The sequence below is a fragment of the Papaver somniferum genome, chromosome 3 (genome assembly GCF_003573695.1).
Source record: "Papaver somniferum cultivar HN1 chromosome 3, ASM357369v1, whole genome shotgun sequence".
NCBI classification, from domain to species: Eukaryota; Viridiplantae; Streptophyta; class Magnoliopsida; order Ranunculales; family Papaveraceae; genus Papaver; species Papaver somniferum.
Window position 1 is genome coordinate 111,896,971 of NC_039360.1, and position 19,307 is coordinate 111,916,277.

Genomic DNA, 19,307 nt, shown 5'->3' on the forward strand with positions numbered 1-19,307 from the left:
TCTTCAAGCAATATTCAAGACAAAAGAGGCAAGATCTAGGATCCAAATATCGCACAATAATAAGATCTCGCGAGAATGTAGGGAAGCTTGCGAGAGAACGTAGCATGTGTGCAAATTAAGATCCAACGTGATCCTGCGAGAACATCGCACAGTGATTCCGAAATTAGGGGAATGTTAGTTGTATCCCACCACATATGAGCTGTCATCCACTATGTAAATATATATATAAATAGAAAGGTAGGAGAGAGAAAAGTAACTGGTATTATTATTATCTTTTTATTCTTCCCCAAAAACCAAAGAGAGAGAGAAGACAAGTTTAGAATTTGTATTATTATTATTTCCTTCTTCTTCCTCTACCAACCGAGAGTTCCAAATACTCATTAATGGAGTCTCCACGTAATCAAGATGTAATTACAAACAATCATAGTGAAGATCCCTAACCCCGTGGATGTAGATCAAATTGATCGAACCACGTAAATCTTGCGTCTTATTTTCTATTTTCATTATCTTTATCTTTATTTTCATATCAAATAAGTTTAGATCCATAAATCATAGTCATGATAATACAAGGGGTGTGTTGTAGGATTTCCTGCAATTACAGATCTAGTTGTTATTCCACGGTTGGTGATAATCTATGATTAACGACGAGTAGGCAATTATAATAACTCATTGACAGTTTATTAACGAAGAAGGATTCCTCGATCATATCTCTCTTTATTGATTACAATTCAACTTTATTTTCTTTGATTATTTATTTTGTTTAAAATCTAAAACAAAACCCCCCATTGTGACACTTTGACAACTAAAACTCATTGCTCTTCGTGGGAACGATCCTTACTTCCATTATATTACCAGTTAATTGTGTGGAAATAAGATTATTAATTTGATTGCACTTACGACAACCATCAAATTTTGGCGCTGCTGCCGGGGAGCAGTCGGTAGCTTTAGTTGTTATTTTTATTCTTTTTTTTTAGAATTTCTTTTTAGTTTTTAATTTTTGTTTTCTAGATTTGTGGTTTCAGGTACTTAATCTCTGGCACCGAAAGACTGGGAATACCAGAGGTGCAGTATTCAAACTCGTAGAGGAAAAGTACTACAAGCACGTCAGCAAACGCAACAAGAACCTTCTTTAGAAGAGATGGTAGACGGTACAAACCCACCTCCTCCACCTCAGGAGAGGAAGCTGCGAGAGTTGACATCTCCATGCTTAGATTCGCAACCACTGTGTATTACAATCACTAATCCAGTGGAGCTGAAGCAGAATCTACTTCATCATATACCAAAGTTAAGGGACTTCCAGGTGAAGATCCGAATCGTCATCTTCGAAAATTTCAACAGAAGATGACAAGTCTTAGGAAAAATACCGAAGACAGTGATACGACAATGCTGCAAGCTATCCCACTCTCTTTAAAAAAACAGAAGAATGGTTGTATTACCTTCCTCCAGGGAGTATTACAACATGGACTGAGATGAAAAAGCTATTTTTAGAGAAATATTTTCCTGCTTCAAAGGGAGCATCTGTTCGTAAAGAGATTAGTGGTATTCTTCAGATTACTGGGGAGTCTCTCTATGAATACTGGGATAGGTACAAAATGTTAGTAGAAAGATTTACCCATCACAACATATCCCCAACACTCATCATTCAATACTTGTATGAAGGATTGCTTCCAGAGCGATAAAATTTGATTGATGCAGCTGCTGATGGTTCACTCACTGAGAAGGCAATATCGCAAGTAACTAGTTTGATTGAGATTATGGCCTCAAATGCACAACAATTTTATACAAGGCATGAATCAAATGTTAGAAGAGTTAGCAAGATAGGAGAATCTCCAAATACAGAGCACCGGTTAAGCACCATTGATAAGGCGATTCGTAGTATAGATTCGGTAGTTGCTCCACCATACGAAGAGGAGGCCGAGGTTAATGCTTTATTTCCTAACCAAAGGAAAATGTATGACCCATATTCTAATACTTATAACCCTGGTTGGAAAGATCATCCTAATTTCAGTTATGCCAACAAGCAAGTCGCAGCTCTTATGCCAGCTTTTGGGCGACATAATGCTTTTCAACCTCAGCAACAGAACCAGAGCTCTGGTCTAGCAGAGATGATGAAAGCTATGATGCAAAAGCAAGTTCAAGCTTCCCAAGAACAAAATGCGATACACCAACAAAATCTGCAATATCAACAAAAGAATGATAATGCTATTAAAGACTTGCAGACTCAAATTGGGCAATTGGAAACCGATATAAATTCACTGAAGGAACAAGCTTCGACAAAGTTCTCGTCACAACCTTTTGTGAACCCAAGAGAGCAAGTTAATGCAGTCACTCTAAGAAGTGGGAGACAAACTGAAGAGCCACATCAACAAAAAGAGGTTAGTAACGACATCGAAAAGGAAGTAGAGGAGAAATCGTCCCAAAGGACAAGCCAACCTCAAATGGCCACCCTAAGGACACGGTTCCCACTTTTACCATACCACCTCCTTTCCCTAGTCGTTTTTCCAAGTCAAAGAAGCAAGCTGAAGACAAGGAGGTCATGGAAATTTTCAGCAAGATACACATCAACATTCCATTTATTGAGGCCATCAAAACCGTACCCAGGTATGCTAAGGTTTTGAAGGATTTGTGTACAAGGAAGGATATGTTGATTGCTAATGAGATTACTCGGGTGGGAGAAAGTGCTACATCTATGTTACTTAAGAAGATGCCTACAAAGTGTGCAGATCCTGGTGGTTTCACGGTACCGGTTACCATTGGTAACTGACGATTTGAGCGTGCTTTACTTGATTTGGGAGCTTCCATAAGTTTTATGTCAGTCGATGTTTATGATTCTTTGAATATCAGACCTTTAAAAGAGGCAAAGGTCAGTATCAGTTGGATAACAAGTCCAATATATATTCTAAGGGAGTCATGGAGGACGTGTTAGTTCAAGTGAGTCAGTTAATATTTTCAGTTGATTTCTACATTGTAGATATGCACAATGGAGATAATTGCTCATCTACTTCGTTACTTCTTGGGAGACCGTTCATGAAAACTGCAAAGACGAAGATTGATGTTGATAGTGGTGCACTTACTATGGAATTTGATAAGGAGATCATACGGTTCAATATTTTTGAAACCATGCGCTATCCTAGTGATGTTCACTCAACTTTCTCCATTGATGTTATCGGTTCGTTAGCACAATAAATGCTTGATTTGAATAGTGAAGATGAACTTGGACTTGTGCTACGGAATAACATTGAATTGGACGTTCATGGACAGCCGAACCTGGACATTGAGATAGCCAAAGAACTGGTGGAGATATGTGGTGCCTTAACAGCACTACAAGAAGCTAAACCGGGTAATATCTCTTATATTTCTTTACCCATAACTAATGAGGTTCCATTACCTTCTATTGTGCAGGCACCAAAATTAGAATTGAAGCCGCTTCCAGACCACCGAAAGTACGCGTACTTGGGTGATAAAGAAGAACTTCCGGTGATTATTGCAAATAACCTCACCCCAATACAAGAAGAACGTCTACTTAGGGTTCTGAAAGAGCACAAAACGACTATTGGTTGGACAATTGCTGATATCAAAGGCATTAATGGAAGATGATTTTAAGCCGGTATGTGATGCTCAGCGTAGGCTTAACCCCCAATGATGGAGGTCGTGAAGAAACAGATCCTCAAATTACTAAGTGTGGGGGTGATCTACCCAATTTCTAACAACAAATGGGTTAGCTGAGTTCAAGTGGTGCCTAAGAAATCAGGTGTCACTGTTGTTAGAAATCAAGATGATGAACTTGTTCCCATAAGAGTTCAAACTGGATGGAGAGTATGCATAGACTAGATAAATCTTAATTCAGCAACCCGAAAGGATCATTTTCATTTGGCTTTCATTGATCAGATGTTAGAAAGGTTAGCTGGACACTCACATTATTGCTGTTTGGATGGTTATTCGGGCTACAATCAGATTTTTATTGTACCGGAGGATCAAGAGAAGACTAATTTTACTTGTCCTTTTGGTACGTTTTCCTATAGACGGATGACGTTTGGTCTTTGCAATGTGCCTGCCACTTTTCAGAGGTGTATGGTTAGTATATTTTCTGACTACGTGGAACGCATAATCGAGGTATTTATGGATGATTTTAGTGTTTATGGTGATTCATTTGATATTTGTTTACAAAATCTTTAAGTTGTGTTTAAAAGATGCATAGACACTAACCTTGTTCTAAATTGAGAGAAATCTCATTTTATGGTAAACCATGGTATAGTGCTAGGTCACATTGTGTCCTATCGAGGGCTCGAAGTGGAAAAAGCAAAGATAGACTTAATAAGAAACTTACAATATCCCACTTCGGTGAGGTAAATTCACTCGTTTCTTGGTCATGCAGGTTTTTACAGGCGGTTTATCAAGGATTTCTCCAAAATCTCAATGCCGATGTGCAAATTGTTGCAAAAAGAGGTTATTTTTGACTTCAACGAGGAGTGCAAGGATGCCTTTGATAGATTAAAAGAGTTTTTGACAACTGCACCAATTATCAAGTCACCGGATTGGAGCTTACCATTTGAATTAATGTGTGATGCAAGTGACTATGCACTTGGAGCCGTTTTGGGTCAAAGAGTAGACAAGCTGCCTCATGAGATTTATTATGCATCTAGGATACTAAACGATGCACAAATCAATTATTCTACCACCGAGAAAGAATTTTTGGCTATAGTGTTTGCACTAGATAAATTTAGATCTTATTTGGTGGGTTCAAAAGTCGTTGTGTATTCTGATCATGCAGCACTTAGGTACCGATTAAAGAAGAAAGAAGCTAAGCCTAGACTTATACAGTGGATACCACTATTTCAAGAATTTGATTATGAAATCAAGGATAAAAGAGGTGTTGAAAATACTGTTGCGGATCACCTTAGTAGACTTGTTGTTTCCGAAGAAGAACTTCTTTTACAAGATCGTTTTCCAGACGTACAACTTTTCTCAATTGAAGATTCAACACCCTGGTACGCGGATATAGTAAACTACTTGGTTACAAGACAGGTACCTAGTACAATGTCTAATTTTCAAAAGCTCAAGCTTAAGAAAATAGCCAAACAATATGTGTGGGATGAGCCATACTTGTGGAAATACGGTTCTGATCAAATCATCCGCAGGTGCGTACCTAATTCTGAATTTCAATCTATTCTTAGTTTTTTTCATACTTATGCATGTGGTGGTCACTTTGGTTCTAGACGTACTGCTTTCAAAGTACTTGAAAGTGGCTTTTATTGGCCTACCCTATTTGAGGATGCATATATTTTTTGCAAATCTTGTGATAGATGTCAAAGAACGGGTAATATTGGTGCTCGAAATCAAATGCAATTCACACCAATTCTTTTTGTTGAAGTATTTGATGTGTGGGGAATTGATTTTATGGGTCATTTTGTAAATTCTATCGGAAAATTTTATATACTTCTTGCCGTGGATTATGTTTCAAAATGGGTGGAAGCTAAAGCCACCCCTACTAATGATTCTCAAGTTGTTTGTGAGTTTGTGAAGGAATATATTTTTGCTATACATGGTACACCAAGAGTGGTTATCAGTGACGGAGGCTCACATTTCCAGAAATCTTTCCATGCTCTACTCAAGAAGTACAACATAACACACAAGGTTGGCACGCCGTATCACCCACAAACTAGTGGGCAAGCCGAAATCTCAAACCGAGAGATTAAATCCATTCTTGAGAAAACCATAAACACTACACGAAAAGATTAGAGTTATAGGCTTAATGATGCACTTTAGGCATATAAAACGACGTACAAAACACCGATTGGTATGTCTCCATATCGGTTGGTATATGGCAAAGCTTGTCATCTTCCGGTTGAACTTGAACACACATACTGGGCGATAAAGATGTTTAACATGGATTATGAAAATGCGGGGAAACAAAGGAAGTTACAACTTAACGAGCTAGAGGAGATACGTAATAATGCTTGCGAGAGCTCTCGTACATACAAGGAGAAGACGAAACTTTTCCACGACAAGATGATTTCTCGAAAGAATTTTGTTGTGGGGAAAACAGTTCTTTTATTTTATTCTCGTCTTAAACTATTTCCTGGTAAGCTAAGGTCCAGATGGATTGGACCATATGTTGTTACTAATGTTTATTCTCATGGTGCGGTTGCAATTTCTAGTCTTAGATATGGAAAAAATTTAAAGGTGAACGGCCATAGATTGAAGCCATATTATGAAAGCATTGCTTATGTGGATATGGATGTGCAAGAATTTCGTGATTATCTCCCTCTGGAGGAGTACCATAATTGGAATGCCAAGTCGGGCTGAGGACATTAAACTAAGCGCTACATGGGAGGTAACCCATCGGTTTTTGTATCTCTATCCATTTTGTTTTTATTTTTCTTATTTTTGCGTATCATATCTTGCATTCCTATCTTAGATTTTACAGAGTCCTATATCTATAATGAAAGTTTTGACGAATTCTCATCAGAAAATTCTGACTGCGCAGTTGTCACGAAAATAGCTCTCGAGACTTCATACGGAGTCCGATTTGAGTATTTGACCCAAACTTTTAAAGAGGACAGACTCACATTTTGTTTCAGAAAATAAAATTTGAATTAGGAGTCTGTTAAGTTGGAGAAATAGTCCTGGACATTTGAGTTTCGGTATTTTTTCAGAACTTTTTCAGATTACATGTCTGTCAGTTCAGAGGCCATTAAAGTCAGACCATTTATCGAAATACTGTACCCTTTTGACACGTTATAGAAAAGACATAGTCGAACAACTTTTGTTTAGGATATTTTTCCTAGTTCCCTACCCATTGGTACCGTTTTTGAGTTTTTCAGTGATGTTATGTCAGAAATCAGAATTTTCGGTTTTGAACATTGAGGACAATGTTGAGTTTAAGTGTGGGGGAGCATTTAGTATCATACTATATGCATATGCACATAAAAAAATAATACTCTTTGATTTCTTGTATTCTTGAGACTTCATCTTTTGGAGTTAATTATGAGCTATTTAGGATGACACTCTAAACCTTTTTAGGTTGAAACAGTTCTTACAGCTATAAATTGAGTTCCACTTTGTCGTTCTAAAATCCTTAAATATATACGTTCATAATTGAATGAGAAACTCAGCTAGGGTAGTTGTTTGAAAGATTCATTCTCGCAATTAATCATTACTGAATCACTTTCTTTTTATTTTTGCAGTTATATGTTTCTCTAAAGTGATTTGGTGGGATCCTGATACTGCCGTGGATGTTGTAGCAAGGTAATCATTGGTTGAGTATATAAAATCCCCATAGACAATTGTCTTACACTCATAAAGAGTGAGCCTAAAAAAAGAAAAATAAAATAATATATATATATATATATATAAGGCTCCTTTTCATTTATCGGCACTTGGATAGCAGTACGTGTGAAACGTTGTCCCTGTCTTCGTCGCCTAAACAAGCATGGAAAACGGGATCCAAGGCATATATCACGTATTTTCTGAAAAGGAACATGCTCTTAGAGTATCTAATCATGTAGTCGATGAAAATAAAAACCATATCGTCATTATATAGCAAGTCAAAAAGATTATTGATGAGTTTCTTGACGCTTGGATATCAGTATGTGTGAAACGTTGTCCCTGTCTCCGTTGCCTAAACAAGCTTGGAACGCAGGATCTAAGGAAACTATCACATACTTGCTGAAAGGAAACATGCACTTAGAGTATCTAAGCATGTGGTCAAGTTAAATGGGTGCTTCTCTCAACTATTGTGCTATAAATAAGAATCCTTTGACGACATTCGTACAAGTATTGTGGGTAACATCTTTCACTTTAGTCAACATTTGCACACTTCACTTTTCTATTTCCATTCTATTATCTATCCATGTGACTTCAGTATGCGAGTGTTGTGACAAACATTGCAACAAGTACGATGACTATCTTAGTAGAGTTTTGCAATCAGGTTTTGCTTGTGTGTGATGATTGGAATGTACGCGGGATGTTTGCAGCTAAAGAACTTATGCAGGCTAATCATTTGGCTTTTTACTTTGTGTCTATCCTTAGTGGTTCTTCCAAGGCGAGAAATTGGAGTAGGTTTTGTGGGTATACCTCTTGTAAACCCTCACGAGACTATAACTCGTCCATTAGGAACACCTAGAGGTTTAAAGGCTTGTTATACATGCTAAGTGTAACCGTTTTCTCAACGAGATGGAGTTGTTGTATTTAGGTTTAGTTTTATTTAGTTTGCTCGAGGACTATCAAAAGATAACTGTGGGGGAATTTGATAAGTGCATAGTTCATATGATTTTAGTGTTCATTCCATACTTGTTTTAGCTATTATTCTTGCATGTATTTGTATTATTAATCTTGTTTTCTCTCATTTGACTCTATTAGGTGAATCATCCAAAAAAGGAGATACAAAGTGCTAAAAATATCTAGGAATAGAAGTATTCCAAGAATCCAAGCGCCCAAGTCCAAGAGAAGTGGAAGAAGTGCGACGAAAAGGAGCAAAACGCTCAAAATCAAGAGAAGGGCCAAAAACCGATATTAACTCATTAAAATTAAGGATTTCTAATCACCATATTTAAGATATTTGAAATATAAAAAGAATGCAGAAAGAATGAGGTCATTCCGAGTTCGGACGAAGAAGTTGTGGCCAAAACGAGCTTTTATCGAACACTGAAGATAGTAAAGTATGCAAACGGGTACGCATACTGTAATTCTAAAAAAAATTTGATGGATTTTATAGTATGCGTACGGGTACGCATACTTATCCCCTTGGTTTTGTGGTTTACGTACTTGTGAAGGCCAAAACTCACGGTTTGGGGTCGTTATTTCGGGTCGGGTTCTTGAACGGAACTAAATTCGTGAAGACCAAGCAATGTAAACCTATAAAAAGGTATTAGGTTATGTAAAAGGAGATGACATCAAGGGATCACGAAATTGTAAGGCTTGGAGAGAAGAAACATCACATGCAACGATTCTCAATCGTAACGTTATCTCTTTACTTTTTCATGTGTGTATCATGGATGTTTCTACATCCATGAGTAGCTAAACACCTATTGATTGAGGATTAATTCTAAGTTGTAAACAAGATTTGAGTTATTATATTAATCTACTTTGAAGTTCTTCATATGATTGTCGTTTGTTTATACTATAACGAATATTTATGATTGATTGATAGATTGTTTAGATGTCCAACTAAATTGATTTGTTGATTTAATCTATTTCTAGTATTGAATTAGGAGATAAGTAATCGTCGAATAACTTGTACACAAGTAGAGAACGCAAAACCTTGCAGAGGGATTCTGTGGAGCGATTGTGTGTATAAACAACACTAAAAAGTGGACCTTGATCTAAGAGTCTAACTAGTAGGATCAACCTATAAATTCATAAAAGATAAAGTCATTCGACTAAATTACATTGAGTGATCTACTACTAGGTGGTTTAGGTGAATAAAATCTGGTAGGCGAGAACTTCCGTATCCAGTGGTATAAGGAATTTAGGGGATACCACTGATCTAGTTGTTATTCCACGGTTGATGATAATCTGTGATTAACGACGAGTATGCAATTATAATAACTCATTGATAGTTTATTAACGAAGAAGGATTTCTCGATCATATCTCTCTTTATTGATTACAATTCAACTTTATTTGCTTTGATTATTTATTTTGTTTAAAATCTAAAACAAAACCCCCCATTGTGACACTTTGACAACTAAAACTCACTGCTCTTCGTGGGAACGATCCTTACTTCTATTATATTACCAGTTAATTGTGTGGAAATAAGATTTTTAATTTGATTGCACTTACGACAGCCATCACATATCCACGCTTGGTGAGTTAATTCGAGCTATGCTCTTCATCTCAGACTTTGTGATTCCACGAGATAGATATCTAAATCATTTCTGGTTTGATTTGTTTAAATTGTTGTTGAGAGGTAGAATCGATCGGGCATATCTGGATTGAAGATAGTAAGTTGTCCTAATTGTTAAGTTTGTTTTATGTCTTCTTTTCCTTGAAGATACCTCATAAGTATATAGATTTCCATTACCTTGATTGAATATGTTTCTGAAGGAGGTCAAATAGTCTATTTATTAGAGGAAAAATAGTTATAAAATCTTCACTTAGGTTGAAGCAACTCCTAAGCTTGCAAAGAATGTCAGCTAGAGGAACCGTGTTGCGTATGGTCTTGCGAGATACAAGAGATGTAACAAAGCACTACTGAATCTAAAATTCTTGTAGGGTCGATTCAGCCTCAACTACATGTTATGCAAATAACAAATTGATATAAGAACCTTAGCACACTGATAATGAAACCCTAATAATGGAACTACATTGTCTCATTCCTGAGACAACATCCACTCTTATCTTATCTCATTTTTTACCAAAACTTGAGTACAACTTCACCTTAAATAGTTGTAGACAAAACCATAACTCGAGATGAATTTCCACTCTAATCCTGGTCGTCCAACACTACAACTAATTAATAAACTAAAACGGACAATTAATCATTAATTAAACCCTAACAGCTTATTACCTACACACACCCACACATCCTGATAACTACATCCTCGTGTAAACAGATAGGGGTAGCCAGTTTTGTTGTATCTTCCCAGGTGGCGTCTTCAAGGTTAAAGTTATCCCATTGTATCAAAAGTTGTGGAACAGAGTGATTGTTGAGCATAGTGACTTTTTTTCCTAATAATGCAGCTGGTTCGACCTTGAATAGTCCTTGTTGATCCACCAATGTCAAGTGTGGGACTGGAATAACAAATGTTCTTATCTTGTTCTTGAGCTGTGATACATGAAATACATGGTGTATCTTTGAGTCATCTGGTAGCTGAAGCTTATATGCTACTGAACCAATCTTCTTAACCACTGTAAATATACCATAATACTTGGTCGATAGCTTGAGATTTCTCTTCATAAAAATAGTAGTTTTCCTGTAAGGTTGTAGTTTCGGATAAACTTCATCTCCCACTTCAAATGATATACCCTCTCTGTACTTATCAGAGAAGTACTTCATCTTATCTTGAGCGTTGTGTAAAGTATCTTTAAGTAACCTAAGCATTTTATCCCCTAATTTGATATAAACTTCAACATCTGCAATAATTGTAGTGACAAAGAGTGAAAATGCTATATGTGGAGGTTGATATCCATAAAGAGCCAGCCTTGAAGAGAGTCATATTCAGGCTAGTATGGTAGTTAAAATTATACTACCATTCTGTTAAAGTTAGCCATTTGCTCCAAGCTTTTAGTTTGTAACCTGACATGCACCTCAAGTAATTTTCTAGACGAGCATCAACTCTCTCTGTTTGGCCATCTGTTTGTGGATAGTAAGTTGTACTGAGGTTTAGACTGGTGCCAATGGCTTGGAATAGGTCATGTCATAAGTTGTTGATGAAGATCTTGTCTCTATCAGAGGTTATGGAGGTTGGTAGTCCATGAAGCTTAAATACATTACTGAGGAAGTGTTGAGCTACTGTTGAGACAATGAAAGGGTGAGTGACTAAGAGAAATGAAGTTTCCATATTTTTTTAATCTATCTACAACTACCAGAATAACATCATTCCCTTCAGATTTAGGTAGACCCTCTACAAAGTCCATTGTTATGTATTGCCATGCATGCTCGTGTATTGGTAAAGGCTGTAGTAATCCAGCTGGATATGTGTGATCTCCCCTGTTCTTCTGACATACATCACATGTTGAAACAAATTCAATGATATCAGCTCTCATACCTGGCCAGTGAAAGTAAGCTTTAGCCCTCATATAGCTTCCTTGAATACCATAATGCCTCTTAATAGCTGAGGCATGTAGAGAAGTGAGGATGAAATGTCTGACATGATGACCAGCTCCTACATAAATCTTGTCTTTAAATCTGAGAATCCCATTGTTGTAAGTATTGTGATTGATGGCATTATATGAAATTAACAACTTCTATATGATGGAATTTACAGTTTCATCATCCGCATAACTCTATAGTGTCCATAGCCCAAGTAGGTTGGGAGATGCTGATGGAGTTACCTGTGGAAGTAGGAAGCCTGGATAAGACATCAACAACCTTATTCTTGTAAGGACCCTCAAGCTCGTATACGCTAATTGACTGGTCTAGCGATGATCAAGATATGATTTAGCAATAATTAAGATACGAATATAGTGTCATTAAAGTTACGTGGAATGGACTACTCGAATGTGTCATTCGGATACTAGACAAAGAAGAAATCATCATATTAACATGAATGGAAAAATAGTCCTTTTACTTTCGACCGACCTGGTTGCCCTTATCATTTTGGTCAGGTGCCTTAGCAATTTCGTAGGCCTTATCACCAAGACCGGATCGAACATATAAGTTCATTCATTCTTTTCCTTCTTCTCCTCTGCTTGAGTTTCTGTTAAAAGCGATTGATGCTGTTGAGATGATTTTGCAATGAGAAAGATCAAGTTAGGTACTAGGTGTTATTGCTGAGGATGAATCTGTGATTTACAAAGAGGATATTTAGAAATTGAAATAGTAAATCACAGAGAATCGGAATTAGGGTTTGGGTTGAATTTGAGAAGTGAATTGAGTTGTTAATGGATGATGAATTTTGAGGGGTTTTTATTGAATTGATAAAGTGAAGCTGTTCTGAAGTTGTTTTAGATAAGAATCAAAGAATTAGGGTTTCTGTAATTCATTGAAGATATGACTGGAGGTGATTAAGAACAAATTAGAGGATGGGTGTTGAAGAACGCGATGTAAGGAAGATTGTTATAGTTTTAATTTGGGGATTTGGTTACAGGAAAGAAGATTGATTAAGAAATTTGCAGAATTCATGTTCTTCCCCAAATTGAGAAATTAGGATTTATTTGAGAACCAGTGATGGGTTGAAGATTTTAGGTATGGTTTGAGTTGTGTTTGACAACATTGTGTTAATGGTGATAATCATAAGCTATCATTTCACTCAGAAACATTACAGACAACATTACATTTATAGACAGAGTAAATACTTGTATTTAAAGCATACTACAAAAGGTTACTGTGACCGACAGTTACACACGCGCGATAACAGCTTGTCCCAGCCTATTAACCTTCACCACTTAAGTCCTTATCCTGCACTGCTTCATTTGAATCTGCAGCACTGTCTTTAGCCCCCCTCAAGCTCATGGGTAGTGAAGCAACCTTGAGCTTGGATCTGATAGCAGTAAAGCGTGGACCATGTAATCCTTTAGTAAAGATATTCGCCAACTAATCTAAAGTTTGAACATAATACACATCAAGAGACTTGGACTGAACAAGTTCTCGAATAAAGTGATAGTCCAGATAAACATGCTTCATTTTGGAATGCAACACTGGATTGGAAGCCAGAGAGATAGAACTAATATTATCACAACCCAGCTTAGGTATTCCATGAATGGAGAGATGTAAGTCTTGTAGAATGTAGCAAATCCAAACCATTTCTGCAGCACTGTGAGTTAAAGTCCTATACTCAGCCTCTGTGCTTGATCTGGCAACTGTAGTTTGCTTTTTAGAAGACCAAGACACAATTTTCGAGCCCAGAAAAATACAATATCCCCCAGTAGACCTACGATCATCAACATTACCAGCCCAATCTGCATCTGAGAAACCCAAAAGAAAGGAATCACCTTTTGTAAATTGAATACCATAGTCCAAACCTTTTAAGTATCTCAGGATTCTCTTAGCAGCTTGAAGATGCCCAGCCCTTGGATGTTGCATATATTGACGGACCTGATTGACTCCAAAAGAGATATCTGCTCTTGTCCAAGTAATGTACTGCAAAGCACCTACAAGACTCCTATATTCAGTTGGATTATCAAGAAGTGTACCAGAATGAACACTTAGCTTAGTAGTTGGAGATACATGAGTTTGACAAGGCTTAGCTCCATCCATGTCATGCTTGTGTAGAAGATCAACATTGTACTTTGTTTGAGTGAGATAGAGAGAATCTTCAGTTCTTGTGACTTCAAACCAAGAAAATAATATATATCACCTAAGTCCTTCAATGAGTCTGCAATTGAGTGATGACATGATGAAGAAAAGAATGACTGGAACCAATAAGTAAAATATCATCAACATACACCAAATCCACAGAGATTTGATAACCTTGTGTGTGAACAAAGAGAGATGGATCTGCCACATAATTAACAAAGTTAAGAGCTTTTAGTGCAGAGCTGATCTTGTCATACCAAGCTCTTGGAGCTTGCTTAATACCATAGATAGCTTTATGAAGGAAACAAACATGATATGGTTTACTTGGATCAACAAAACCTGGAGGTTGAGACAAAACTTCTTCCTGCAGGTCTCCATGAAGAAATGCATTACTTACATCAGGTTGATGCATTTTTCAGTTGAACTGTACTGCCATAGAGAGAATGATTCTGAGTGTGGAAGGTTTAGCTACAGGACTAAAGGTTTCATCAAAGTCTAAACCTTGTTGCTGATGAAAGCCCTTAGCAACTAGTCCTGCTTTATGCTTATCAATAGATCCATCTGGATGATATTTGATCCTAAATATCCACTGTTGATGGTGGATTTTCATTTAAGGCTAAAATTGTAAAAGCCAAAATTATGCGTTGATATCCTGCAAAGGATAAACCCACTGATAAAATGATGAATACTTCTTCACTTCGCTAATTTACTTAGAATGGAGCATGTAGCAAAAAAACCATGTACCCTATGAATTTATGGCATCATGACCAACCTTGTATTTCCTGTGTTGTTCCCACTGAACTCTCATTATTGGTGCAACATGATGACTGAATGTTACTCTCAGCAGAGTAACACGAATCTCCAAGTGTCACTAATGAGGCATGCACGAAATACCTGTACAGGCTACAACTCTCGATGTGTTATACTAGCCCGATTAAGCATATTTGAATCTGGACTGACCATATCAGTCTCAGAAACAATCACGACCACGCAAGTTGGTCGTATGATTTAACCAGCCTGGACGATCCTCAGCAGGAGCAGGCTACCACCTTAATGACCACCAGCGGGCCCATTTATGCCCTGGTCGGTCGAATACATACCACGCCTCCCAAACTACCACTGAATACCAGCCTAAAGTAGGATGGTTGGGCTGGTATGGAGCAGCTTAGAAAACATGTACGCACAAGACTGCCAATAACGCGGCCGTCCAACTTCGCCAACATGGTTGAACGGCGTAGATCGTCCCATGACCAGCTGGACAAGCGTTGTCCTGCACACCAGCGGGCCCCCTTCACGCCTGCATAATCGATCCTCCTCTGACCTAGCAAAAGAATCATGTACGGTTGCCCGAAGTTGGGCCGGCGTGAAAGCTTAAAGGGTCGCAGGAAATTCCACTAAAGGTCCCAAATTGATCACGACAATCCAATTTCACCGGCATGATTGGATGGATTAGATCGGGTTCATAGCCACAGGCAGGTATTGGCGCGTTCACCACCGGCCCAACGTGGGCCCCACATAGTCGGCCTCCCCAAAGGAGAAGCGTGGCTTGCCAATTCGTCCAGCCAAAGCAGCGTGGACGTGAAACCCTAATTAGGGTTTGCGACACATCACATGTGTCGCAAATCAGTCTCAACCATCCATCTTCGCAGGTATAGACGGAGGGTGTAGATGAAGATTCAAAGGGCCCAGAGCATGTCAACACAATCACCGTGGGCCCGCCTACATACATGACTATACAGTCAAGACCAACTATGGTTGGTCGTCTGGATTTGTTTGCCCAAACTAGGCATGGACGCGCGTTTTCAATAGCAAATCGATCTCGACCACTCAACTTTGCCGGAAAAATTGAGTGGCTTAGATCACATCTTCACGGGACAATGAGGTACGGACGTGTACACTGGCCTGCCGACTGCACGCCTGACCGATCGGCCAAGATCGACCATGGTTAGTCGTCTCGAAACGCGCGCCCGAAGTAGGCACGCCGTGTGGTCTTCAATTCCTTTGCGGCATGGGATTTCTGTCGCAAATCGATCTCAACCACTCCTCTTTGACAGAAAAATTAAGTGGCTTAGATCGCATCTCCATGGGACAGTCAGGTACAGAGACCTACACAAGCATGCCGTCTAAACGCATGCCCAATCGGCCCTGCCAAAAACGTGTCCCATGCTTGGATTCGACCAAGCTAAAGGTTGGTGTTCGAGCACCTCCTAAACCCTAATCCAACAGTCGCAGATGTGGGCCGCAAGCCATCTCGTCCGTCCAACTTCACCAGCCTGGACGGACAGCCTAAGACAGGAGTGTAGATGGTGGATTTTCGACAAAGGGTAAAATCGTAAACCCATAATTATACGAACCTCTGATCCAGCAATCAGACGTGAGTATTGAGACGCGGGTCTCTCATCGAATTCTCTGACTGAGGATACTTTCTCTCAGAGTTCATGCAGATATGTAGTCTCACGACTGGACAACGGCATATCTCATGAACACTGAACACTTTCAGTGATTATTTCTATATAGTATCACGAGATGGACGGCTCCTAGACAGCTTGCTCTGCTAGTATAGAGCGATAACGTATTCAGGAACAAACAACGAGTTTACCCTGACTATATAAAGGATATGACTTACCGACAAGCTCATATCAGGATAATTAATGCTCCTAGACAGCTTGCTCTGCTAGTATAGAGCCACAAAGTTAATTATTCCTAATTAAGATTAATTCTGCCGTGATATTCACTACTGAATTCCCAGAATAATCTATTATTGCTCCTATTCCATGGTCGAATCCACAACTGGTCCCATGGAATGGCAATAACAATTGCTCCTATTCCATGGTCGAATCCACGACTGGTCCCATGGAATGGAAATAAACAATTTTTCTGATTCTATGATCGAATCCACGGCTTGATCTCATAGAATAGCAATAACTATATTATCTCATTACTCCGATTTCATGATCGAATCCACAACTGGTCTCATAAATGGTAACATATAAAACTTAATTACTCCGATTCTATGGTCGAATCTACGATCCCATGGAATGGTAATGCTCACTTTATTATTCTGAATTCGTAGTCGAATCCTCAGCTGATCCTATGAATTAATAATAAACATCCTATTACTCAACTTTGTGAATTATTCTCCACTGAATTCCACAATTAGTAATAAATAATCAACAACCGGGCGTCTGAGCTACCTCTAAGTAAGCACCGATTTATATGGTGAAAGTGTATTCAACGACAATGCATTAACAGTCACCGCACGAACGAGTATTTCAAAATACAACGAAACGATGAACCTATGCAAAATAGGGAAGAAAATAATAAATAATTAAAAATATTGACCAGAGTACTGGGAGCACGGACACACGACCAAACGACCGTGTCGTGGTCAGTCCCACTCCAGTTTTATATTTTTAATGCATTTTTATTATTTTCCATGATTTGATGAAAATTCTCTCGTTTTATCAAATCTCCTTCGTCTCGAGGAAACTCCTCGGCTTCATGGTGTTTTCATAAACCCATGAAAATAATATAAAATTAAGGAAAAAATTGTGGGGCGTGACCATTGGCCAACCGGCCATGCCTTGGTCCCAGCCGGCCCCACACAGTATGATTTCTCATTATTTTATTATTATTTTCCTGATTTCATGAAAATTCCTTCAAATCATGGTATTTTCAAAATACATAAAAAAATAATAATATAAAATTAGGGAAACACGTGGGACCGGGCCCCAGCCGGCCGGCCATGCCTCAGCCAGTCCCACACGTCCATGTATTTTATATTATTATTTTTAGGATTTCCTTCATTCCGTGAAACTCCTTGATTTCATGGTATTTCTTTCAAATTAGGAAAATCCCTTCAAATCATGGAAAAACACATTAAAAAATAATAATATAAAATTAGGGAAACACGTGGGATCGGGCCCCAGCCGGCCGGCCATGCCTCAGCCGGTCCCACATGCCCATGTATTTTATTATTATTATTTTTAGGATTTCCTTCATCCCATGAAACTCCTTGATTTCATGGTATTTCTCTCAAATTAGGAAAATCCCTTCAAATCATGGAAAAACACATTAAAAAATAATAATATAAAATTAGGGAAACACGTGGGACCGAGCCCCAGCCCACACGCCCATGTATTTTATTATTATTATTTTTAGGATTTCCTTCATCCCATGAAACTCCTTGATTTCATGGTATTTCTCTCAAATTAGGAAAATCCCTTCAAATCATGGAAAAATGCATTAAAAATACATAAAAATTAGGGAAACTCGTGGGACCGGGCCCTAGCCGGCCGGCCATGCCTCCGCGGTCCCACACGCCCTTGTTTTTATTATTTTAATATTTTTTGCTTCCCTGAACTCATGAAAACTCCTTCAATTCATGGAAACTCCCTAAATTCATCAAATTTCTCAAAATTCATGAATTTTTCATAAAATCATCAAAATATTATAAAATTAAGAAAAAGACACCACGGGACCGTGGCCACGACCGGCCGACCATGCCTTGGCCTCGGCGGTCCCACACCTCCTCATTCCTTATTTTATAATTATTTTCCATCATCTCATGGTGTTTTCCTCAGTTTCGTCGAAACCCTAATTTTGGCATATTTTCTCGAATGGATGCTCAATCGCACGCCAGAAAATATCAAAACTCTTAGGACTGAGACGCGGACGCCTTGGGGACACGAGCACGCTATCTTGACCGACCAAGATTGGTTCTTTGGCATACATAAGCCGGTCCCATCAATTTTCACAGTTTTGACCTAATTTGCACAATTGCACGTATTAGGTCCAAGATTCTTCCAAACACTTTGGATTTTCATGAAGTGATCATCAGGCGGTCACGTGACTACCCAGGGTTGGTTTCATTACCCATGGTCGGTCCCTCATTACGTCATAATTAATTAGGTTTTCTCACTTAGGGTCAGACGAGCATTTTCGAATAAATGACTAAATCGCATTTGATCATTCTTTCACCAACAAATCGTTAAATCTTCAGGAGTTCTTTGTATTTGCTCACGTGAGCATATGGACACTACATGGTTGATCCACGGTCCCATGTAGTCTCTCCCTTCTTCGTCCCATGGTTAAAATTTTGACGAACCATGAATTGATCATCAATTGATCAAATTAGGGTTTCTGAATCCAAGGATCATCATTCCAGATTCCAACCTTAATAATTTTACGACGACCTCATGGTCATTAATTTTATTAATTATGCTCGGTCCAATGACCAGTATTCTAATTAATATTTTTGGTACGCTGCCAATAATCCATCAGATGAGTAACACATGCTCAGACGATCAAATATTCAACAATTCATCACATGAGCAACACTTGATCAGATGATAAATATTTTCTCAAACCAAGGGATATTGGTTCAACAATCAATATTCAACGATCCAT